Genomic DNA, 11,595 nt, shown 5'->3' with positions numbered 1-11,595 from the left:
ACACTAAATAATAATATTATACATTTATACTCTATATAGATATCTTTACGGTATTTACCAATTATATAATATGTACAAATATACCGCGTACGCAACATAGCCGCCCACCTTGAAATATAAATAATATTTCAACAAATTAAACAATAAAAAATACAAATTCGATAATAGAATAATTAATATACATTACAAATAATTTATAAAAAAAGAATAAACAAAATATAATAATAAATTGACTAATAATAACAACCTGATACGGTAATAATTGAACAAATATAATTTAATGTTACTGAATAAATAAATGAATAAAACATATAAAAGTTTTTTATTGATTGTTGTTGATTGGTAACGGACAAAGGAGACGAACTGCCCTTGTAATTTCCCCAAAATTCGTCTTTACGGACGCCGACCGACTTATTCCGTCCCTTCCTGCATGGATTTGGAGGACCCGACCGAGACGCCACTGCAAAGGGGGCAAATTTGTGTCTCGTATTAACACCACAGATCCTACCTTTAAATTTGGCCCCTTTGATTGAGTCCATTTTACACGCTCCTGTAGTTGACCCAGATACTCTGTACTCCAGCGCTTCCAAAGTAGTTGTGAATATTGGGTAACTCTTCTCCAACGCTCCAACGGCGTCACAGAAGTAGTCGTTTCATCCCTTTCGGGTACGGCGGTAATAGCATCACCAATTAGAAAATGACCAGGCGTTAAATAGGAAAGATCGGATGGGTCGGAAGACAGGGAGGTAATGGGACGAGAGTTTAAGCATGCTTCAACCCGAGTCAGTACAGTACTCATCTCTTCGTAAGTTAGACGAGATTCACCTAACACCTTAGATAACAAATTTTTCATCGACTTAACCGCCGCCTCCCACAGGCCACCGAAATGTGGAGATCGGGGTGGTATTAACTTCCACTCTACCCCTTTCTCCGCGAGTGTTGCACAAACTGTGTTTTGATGTTGATCGGATTGAAATAAATTATATACATCTCGAAGCTGTCTGCGGGCGCCCACGAAGTTTGTCGCGTTGTCTGAGTATATGACCGCACACCTTCCGCGACGGTCGAAAAACCGGTTTAACGTTTGCAAAAACGTCTTTGTCGTTAGATCACTGACTAACTCTATATGTATCGCTTTAGTAGCAAAACACACAAATATAGATATATAACCTTTATCGCACGGTGCGTTTCGCCGTAAACTTGACTTTATCAGTATGGGACCGGCAAAATCGACTCCACATCGCGAGAATGGCCGGCTGCACGTAATTCGATCGCGTGGTAAGTTACCCATTATTGGCTGTACTATTATAGGTTTTTGTTTAAAACACGTAATGCAACTATGCACAATCTTCCGTGCTATACTGCGTGCTCCTAAGGGCCAATATCGTTGCCGAATGGCTGCCACGAGGGCCTGTGGACCACTATGTAATAAATTTACGTGCTCACTTTGGAATAATAATCGCGTATATGTACTGTCACGAGGAAGCACAATTGGGTGTCGCTGAAATTCACTTAACTCAATCGCATTTGCCAAACGTCCTCCTACGCGTAATAGACCTTTCTCGTCACAAAAGGGTCGTAATCGTATAAGCACACTGTTGCCAGCTACTTGCGCCGTCTGTGATTTAAGTTCATTTATTTCTTTTTGAAAATGTTTTTTTGTATCATTTTAATTAATGCCAAATTTGCGTATTCTAATTCATTTACGTCAAACTGCCCGACGACACGTCTTGTGCGACTCTTTAGTCCGTTATTTCGCCAACGTAAACAATACGCCGTTATTCGGATAATCTGTTTTAATGACGAACGAGTAGTCAACAATGGAAAATCCAACGATAACGTACATATGAAATTATGCGTATTTGACATTGTGTGACTCCTTTCTTCGGGCATTTTTTTTACTTCGGATTTATCAACATTTGTCGGTTTTGGCCACATACTGGCGTCTTTAATCAACCATTCCGGGCCGCACCACCAAATTGATTTTTTTTCGATGTCCTCGGCATTGCATCCGCGCGAAATTACGTCCGCCGGGTTGTCGTGAGTGGGGACGTGTGACCATTCGCTGCACGCGGTTAACTCTTGTATTTCACCAACGCGGTGTGCGACAAATGTCTTCCATCGACCTGATGGCGACGTTATCCAAGCCAAGACCACTTTAGAATCGGTCCAAAATCGACGTCGATCAATTTTTAAATTTAATTTTGGTATTAGTTTATTACTCAGTCGGGCTAACAGCAAGGCGGCGCACAGTTCTAACCGCGGCAAAGACACTATTTTTAGCGGAGCAACCTTCGACTTGGCGCATATTAAGTTTACGTCCGTTTCTCCGTGTCCACCAGTGGTTCTTAAGTATAAACATGCGCCATAAGCCTTCTCGGACGCATCCGCGAAACCGTGTATTTCCGCACTAACTACTATTTCGGTTGAAATTATTTTTCGTGGTATTCTTAAATTATTTAACGATGGTAACCCACCTCGGTATCTTTGCCATTCTGCACAAATATTATCGGGTAATACGTCATCCCAATTAATCTTTAATTGCCATAAACTTTGCATAATAATTTTGGCGATTATAATAACAGGTCCGAGTAATCCTAACGGATCAAATATTGTTGCGATTTCGGATAATATTTTCCGTTTAGTTATCGGGGCATTGACCTCTACCTGCTGTACCGTGTAGAATAACATATCATCATCTGATTTCCAATGCAAGCCTAGTATTTTTGTCATTAGTTCGCCCATAGCTCTTATGCTATTGTTGTCGGAATGCACGTCGGCTATTAACTGCGGGTCATTAGATAACCATTTACGCAGTTCTAAACCGGCTTTACTCATAATTGAAATTAGATTATCTCGTAATTTTATCGCACCGGTTTTGGACATTGCACCACCTAGATAGTCGTCCATATAGAAATCTCTAGTAATTGATTCGCCCACCTCCGGGCAATTGTCGCATTCCGTTTTTGCCAAATTTTCGAGACATGCTGTTGCCAAGTATGACGCCGGCACGGTACCATAGGTAAGTGTATTAAGTCGATATACATGGATCGGTTGTGTCGGTTCAGGTCGCCATAACACACGTTGAAAATCTCGCTGATCCTCAACAACTAAAAATTGGCGATACATTTTTGTGATATCTGCCGTAAATACGTAATTATAAGTACGAAAGCGTATTAATATATATATTAAATCGTCTTGAATAGACGGACCTTTAAGTAATATATCGTTGAGACTAACGCCCGTATCAGTTTTGCATGACGCGTCAAATACGACCCGTAGTTTTGTCGTCGTACTACTGTCGTTACGCACGGCGTGGTGTGGAATATAATATTTGCCTTCTTCGTCTTTATTTTCGATTTCCTTATCGATTCGTTCCATATGTCCCAATGCTTCGTATTCTGACATAAATTTTACATAATCTCGTTTTAACTGTGTATCTTTTTGTAATCGTTTTTCCAATAATAAAAATCGCCGTTCAGCACTATTGTACGACTTGCCCAATTTTGGCGCATTTGCTTTAAACGGAAGTTGAACTATAAATCGACCGCATTCACTCCGACTTATATTTTTGTTAAAATGTGCCTCGCATTCCTTTTCTTCTTTTGTATACACTGATTTTGGTTCATACTCTTCCAATTTCCAAAATTTTGTAATCGATTGTTCTAAATTTGTTTCTTTATTCTCGGTTATCGATAGATTTACCGCACTCGCTGCCCATTTACCTGAATTAATTACGTTATCTGCTGGACCCGAGACTACCCATCCAAAACGAGTTTCTTGGAATATCGGTCCACCTGCTATCGGTTTTAATTGTCCCGTACGTAATAATTCGAAAAAGTAACCCGCACCAATTAACAAGTCAATTCTTCGTGGTGTATTAAACCATGGGTCAGCCAATTTGATATCACGAGGAATCAAAATATTATTTTTTATTAATTTTGACGGCAAATTATTAGTTATACGCTTCACTACCAAACACGTGGCTGTTAATGTAAATTTTCTGTCCTCGGCCGCCATTGTTGCAACCACCGCCGACGATGCCTTTTGTGTGCTACCGCCTATTCCGCATAGATCATGCTTCACATGCTTCTTTTTTAACTTTAAAAGCTGTACCATTTGCTCTGTTATCAAATTACTTTGGGACCCAGAATCTAAAAGTACGCGTCCCGGAACCCATTGCCCTGATTCGCTGCGCAATGACACCATTGCCGTCGACAGTAATACCTTGTCGTCCTGTATAACCGATGTATGTGCGCTTAACGATGTTGATGCTTCAACTACTTCACTTGTCGATACATTTGCGACTGTTGACTGACCTGCCGTATTATCTTCGATTACTGTATTTCTCCCTCCTGGTAGGTGCAATAGCGTATTATGCGCTTTTGCGCATTTAAAACAGAATTTTGCATTGCATTTTTTACTTTCGTGTTGGCGTAAACAAATTTTACATAACTTCAACTCTGTTACGCGTTTTATTCGCTCTGGTACGGTCAAATTATAAAATGTAGGACATTTATAAATCGTATGTGTCGATTTACAAACATAGCATTCTAAATTTGAAGTCGACGCGAATAATTGTGACGTTCCTCTTTTTTCGATATATTTTTTTTCGTTTGATGTCGTAATTGTGCTACCTTTAATACTTATATTTTTTACGGTTTCAATTGATTCCAAAATTTTATACCTTGACTCTAAAAATGTAATTAATTCTAATAATTTTGGCACTTCAGTACCGTGCGCTCTCGATTCCCACTCTTTTAGTGTAGTCTTATCTAATTTAATTAATATTACATGTATTAGGAGTGGTCCCCAATTTGTGGGTTCTTGACCTAGCGCCTCTAACGCACGCATATGTCCATTCAGTGCATCCGTAAACTGTCTTAATTTTTTCGCCGAGTCGCCGCCCACCGTTTCGAGATCATATATCGCTTTTACATGTGCTTGAACCAACACCCTTTTATTATTGTACCGCGTGATTAACGATTGCCATGCTACGGTATAATTATTAGATGTTGTTTCCAAACATTTTATCGAACTCAACGCCTCGCCTGATAACGATTCGCGTAAATAAAAAAACTTTTCTATCACTGTTAACGACGTATTTGCCCATTCTTGTAAATTACCGGTAAATTTCGGTACGCTCAACGACGACAACTTTACCGTCGACAATACTTTATTCATACACGCATTAGGCATATCGGTGTCAGAATTTTTATTTCTACTCTCGTCTTGCGATACAGTTGAGCCTGCTGCTATCATGATTTTCTCTGCTGCAGCAATAGTTTTAAAGTATAAGTCTTCAAATTCCATTCTATACTTATTTTGTGCATCGATACTGATTCCCTCTTCCATTTCTATGGCCGCTTGAACCTGTTCATATTCTGCCCATGACTCTTCTACTTTTTCACGCCGCACTTTTACCTCTGTCGAATCAACATTTTGCGCTTGTAGATAATTTGAAAATCTTGTTATCGACGCTTTCAATTGTCCTCTTCTCGTTATCATGTTTTCTTGTCCCCCCATCTTCGAGACCAATGTTCAACTATGCGATCTCAGAGATAGATAGAGAGGGAGAGAGAACGCAAGAGAGAGACTATACTGTACTATGACCTAATACTTATCTGTACTTTATTTCCGTATAAATATATATACTCGGGTGAAACCACCTAGGATTAATTTAGGAATAAAATGGAAAACGCCTTACCTTATATTCCCGTGGGTGAACTTTACTTCTGTGGACGAACTTTACTTCTGTGGACTAACTTTACTTCTGTGGACGAACTTTACTTCTGTGGACGAACTTTACTTCTGTGGACTGTATTTTCGCACGATCTTTCACACTTTTCGCTGATCAATACCCTTATGGCCTTTTTTTTTTTTTTTTTATACCAGTAACTGATTGACCCAATAACGCTTGATCGAATATTAATAATACTTAATTCGCACTAATTTACGACTTACGATTTGAATCCCGGACGAAGGACCAATGAATACGATAGCTCATTTTTTAATTTATATAAACCAATAACACTTTATTAATATTATTTGTTTTATTCGCTAGTTAATATATTGAACGGCTACGACGCGTACGTTACATAGGTACGGTTTTATTACGACTAATCAACGACCGATCGCCCGTCATCGAAGACCGCTATATCGGACGTATCTTATCTTACACTAAATAATAATATTATACATTTATACTCTATATAGATATCTTTACGGTATTTACCAATTATATAATATGTACAAATATACCGCGTACGCAACATAAACCAACCATAAAAACATGGTTATATTGAAAAACAGAACATAATATTGGCCATAACTGACTATTGGATGAAGCTGATATTGGTAAACCATCAATGTTTACCATAATTTCTACATCACTTTTGATAGATGCAAATCTACTATGTGATTTCAAAAATTGCATGATACCTTTGTACACCCCAAAATGATAATATTCACCAGGTAAAACTTCTCTTATTAAAGTTTGCCTAGGTGTTTTAAGTAATGTTCTAGCATCAAGTGGTAATGTTTCTGACACATGGGGTTTAACTATTTTTAGAAGCCGAGATAATGCGTTTAATCTTATATTGTTTTGAACAGCCCACTCAGACAATTCATCTTTTAAATTTTTGCTTTGTACTTCATTTTGCTTTGTATTATCATTACACTTATGATTACTCATATTAGCCATCTGGAATTCTAAATTACCAAGACTAAGAGTATTATCTGCATTGGAAGAATTATTAACAAGTGACAATTCATCATCTCCTTTGTCATTTATACATATTTTATTATTTATATTTTGGTAAGTGACTTCTTTTGTACCCTTTTGCTGCACATTTGTTTCACCAATACTTATTTCAGTTTCAAAACTGTTGCGAGCATTGCATTCATTTACAATATTTTGTTGGATATTGACTATTCGTCGTCTTAACTGCCTTGTAGATAGTTTATTCAAATGTTTACGGTAAGAGTTATTCCTACAATTTAAAAAAAATTCAACATAAAAAAATCACAGATATCAACACGTAATATAGCCAAACTTTAGAAAATGAATGTATATACCTATACATTAAATTTCTATTATAATATGAGTACCTAACTGATACAATAAAAATAATGATCCAACCAGATCTATATTATCATAATATTATGTTGGGTTTGATTTATAGAAATGGTTGTGATAAGTAATTGAAAACTTCAAAATTATTTTAACAATTAGTTATAAAATATAAAATACCATACAATACTATTGAAAAATAATATAAAATACAATCCATAAATTAAATAAGAAGAAGATAGGTACAAAGTTATATTTTTATTTGATGTATAAGCCTGTAACTGTAAGTACTCAAAAGGAATATAATTTTCTTGTACAAAAATTAATTTTACTAAAAATTTATTATTTCTTAATGTTTCTGAATCAAAAACTACCAATTTATAATTACTAGTTTCAGACATACAGTGTCTTGTATAGTGATTTGTAATACACTCATCCAAAATACAGGGTTTATACATCCTAACAAAATATAATATAATTGTGCTGTAATTTATTAGTTTATAAATGATTAAAATGGAAATATTATATTGTGCTTTAAAGTATTTATAATATTTCACTATAAAGGCTATGTCATTTTTTTTTAATTATGATATTTATAATAAAAATCTTTAATATTTAATGAAAAATTCCCTCCATATGCTAAATTGCTGAATGAACTATAATATATACTTCAATTCATTTTTACAAAAATTTGTTGATGAAAAATTAAATTGGTATGTAGGTGTATAGTGGGTTAACAAATCAAAACAAAAAGTATAGCCAGATGAAATAATTTTTAAGTTAAAAAAAAAAATGTATTATAGTACCAATGCCTAGATAACAATCTCTAAGGTTGAATCGATATTAGGAAAAAAAGTTTCCGGTAAGAAAGTCTCATGGAAAAAAAGTCTCCAAATAAATATTTGATTTAAATTCAGTCTTTTATCATATAGGTATTTAAATAGGCCATAGGTAAGACATGTTACATATTTTATTAACGTATATTATTAATGTATTCTGAAAATTGATCAAATTATTATTGCTATATAAATTTCACAAACAGACCAATCTCAAAACCCTGTTATATTTAGGTAGATAATTACAATTATTTAGTTTATAACTATTTTCAATTACTATATTGTTTGTGAAGAAGCTATTGAGTAAAATGTTTACCCAAAGAGAAACAATGAAGTAGAGTTAAATTACAAAACAATGAAAATTTGAAAGAACCAGTGGCGCCCAGGCAGGTTAGCAAGTAAGCAACTGCATGCATGTGTTCTCGAGGGGGGTGGGTGTATATTACTGCAGGTTTCACAAGGAATTTTATAAATTTATAGCATAAATTATAGTCTATAATAATTAATTTTTTTAAATTACAGTGAATTATAATTAAAATATGTCTATAAATCAAAAATTGGGTGGGTGGGTGGCTAACTTTTTTAAACTACCTCTGTGCGCCATACTGGAAAGAACTGTAATATAAAGAACTTAACATTGTTGGAACCTTGATAAGTATGAGAATATAAGTTGAGCTGGGTATGTACCTTTAGAGATCATAAGGCGACTAATTAGACAAATTACATCATGGTAACCTAACACAAAGATACCCGAAGGCCAAAGGGTGACCTAGCTAGACAAAGATGAGCAGATAGAGTAAAGAAAGAATAACAGAAGAAACCACAAAAAAAGGGGGAAGAATATTGTTCACGGTATTTCCGCAATGAGCCTAAAGTCTGTAATAACTGATGTTGCGCCGGAATAATTCATACGAATTTGTAGTCGACTACTCCGACTCGCATAGCTAATTTCGAGATGGGTGACCAATACTGCGGAATATAATGTAACACAAAATGTATGCTATAATAATAATAATAATAATGTATTGAAAAATATAAACACCAATAACATAATAATAAATACGGGCGCCCAATGTTACAATAACATATAATAAAAATATGAAATAATAGTACGATCAGTTGATCGATATATAAAACAATAATAATTGGAATATGATAATAAATGATAATAATATATAAATGATCGATCACCCGGTATTGACAACGGATTCGACGGGTCGCTGGTGTGGACTGCAGTGCTGCCACCCGGAACACGAATATGGTGATGATTTCGACGTGAAAACGCCTCCAACGGGGATTCCCGGATTGAAACTTGCGTTAGTGCAAAACCCGGCAATACGCACCTCGCCAAACGATATAATTTCGGGACGGCGACGACACACGGTGGTCAGTTCCACACGATCAATGTGATATAGAATCGGACCGATGCACAGCGCATTGACACACGGCGATGTCGTCCACTCGCACGATCAACGCAATTGCGCGGACACAGAAGGGCCGCGCGAACAGCACAAACGCCCGACACAAGAGAGCCAAAACAAGGCGATGACAAATAAGTCACCGACACACCAATCGAACACGTAATGGCGCACCCACGACGAACGAGTGCAACGAAATCAAAATCGGCCGAACAGGACGACGCGTGAAAAAAGGCCGGCGTAAAACAATCGTGCACGCACCGGTCGCAGGAGGCGAGACGAGACTTTTCGTAGACTGGTAGACGCGTATAATATGTGTCGCGAATGTCCGAGTCCAAGCTGCGATTACGACGACGATAGTGACAAAGGTCGTAAAAACCTGTCGTAATCTAGCTGGACTCTGACCCGGTATTGCCTTAAGTGAATCGTCGGTAACAAAAATGGTGCGGCACGAACAACTGAAGAAGAACTACATAGCATAGCACATTAGCACCTACATTAATAATATATCTCATAATACCTATAATAATATTTAACACATTATCTTACCTTAAATTGTCCATATTAATGCTTCACTTTTTTATACAATATAACGCTTTTGAAATATGAATAACAATTAACACAATTAATAAGTAATAACGTGCTCTGTTGCGGTACACAGGAGACAGGACTAATGTCTAATATTTTTGTTGTGGACTGTGGTGGCGTGTGAAGTGAGGGAAATGTTATCGTAATAATATGAATAACGCGTCGTCCACTATCGGCGCGATCGCGGGATACCCGTGCATATTGTATTAATAGAAAATTATTCGAAATTACGACACTCAATGTCAGACCACTTACTCACGAATTCGGAGACCCAACAATATATTATATTTAAATATTTTATTATATTATTATATAATTCATCGATAACATTAAACGCAAAGTAGCAGCAGCTAGTACAATAATTGTACAATTTAATAATACATTGATTATTAAATTTCGAACGGTCAGTGTACGTCCAATGTAGTTCTGATTAAAAGTGATTAGGATACTCCCGGTCGGGAAAAAAAAAAGAAAATCTGGTAATCTGAGGGATATTCATTGGACATACATAGGCGATCCACCTGGGCTGTTTCCAGTCGGGAAGTAAACTGGAAGTTCCCGTGGACATCAAGTGTTGTTAGGGTTAATTGTATAATAATATGTTCAGGGGTTTGTGATAATGATGTGTGTATAATTGTTTAGATATATGTAAGTACCTATGTATATGTATTATATGTAGACTATATTATAATATATTTGAATGTGTTTGTTTGAGATGTATAACGTGTGTGTTTGTATGTATGTATATATGTATGTATGTATGTATAGATGTGATAACTGATAACATAGATATGATAACGCGGTGGCGGGCTCGTGCGCGTTCGCGGCGGCCCTTTGTAAGGTGTAGCGTTGGTGGTGTTGGTGGTGGTGGTGGTGGGGGGAAATTATAGAATGTTTATTGTTAGAAATATCAGTGGAATATAATATGTTCAAGTCACTGTGATAATGATGTGTGTATAATTGTTTATATATATGTAAGTACCTATGTATATTATATGTAGACTATATTATAATATATTTGAATGTGTGTTAGGGTTAATTGTATAATAATATGTTCAGGGGTTTGTGATAATGATGTGTGTATAATTGTTTAGATATATGTAAGTACCTATGTATATGTATTATATGTAGACTATATTATAATATATTTGAATGTGTTTGTTTAAGATGTATAACGTGTGTGTATGTATGTATGTATATAATATGTATGTATGTATGTATGAATATATATATATATGTATGTATGTATGTGTATGTGTGTTTGTACATAAGTGCGTATGTAAGTAGGTATTTATAGATGTGATAACTGATAACATAGATATGATAACGCGGTGGCGGGCTCGCGCGCGTTCGCGGTGGCCCTTTGTATGGTATAGTGGTGGCGGTGGTGGGGGGGGGGGGAATTATACATCTCGTACGTATGTGAACGATTGTCGTAAACACCAGTTAAATGAGATAGAATATACCTTGAAAACATAAGCGAGTAAGTTGCGCAGTGGTGTGGTTGTCGTATGGAAAGCGACCGGTTCGAGTTCGAATCCCGGTTCGGCAAAAAAATTTTTAAATTATTTTCCGCGGCTAATTGATAGGGAAGAGTGGCGGGGGGATTATCGTACAAGTGCGTGATTGATGGTGGGGGTTTATTAAGAGCGGGGTAGCGGGGGGGGAATGTCGTGTACGT

This window comes from Metopolophium dirhodum, chromosome 1 (assembly GCF_019925205.1).
Source record: "Metopolophium dirhodum isolate CAU chromosome 1, ASM1992520v1, whole genome shotgun sequence".
Lineage (NCBI taxonomy): Eukaryota > Metazoa > Arthropoda > Insecta > Hemiptera > Aphididae > Metopolophium > Metopolophium dirhodum.
The sequence above is the reverse complement of the archived record's forward strand: the minus strand, read 5'-3'. Positions refer to the sequence as shown.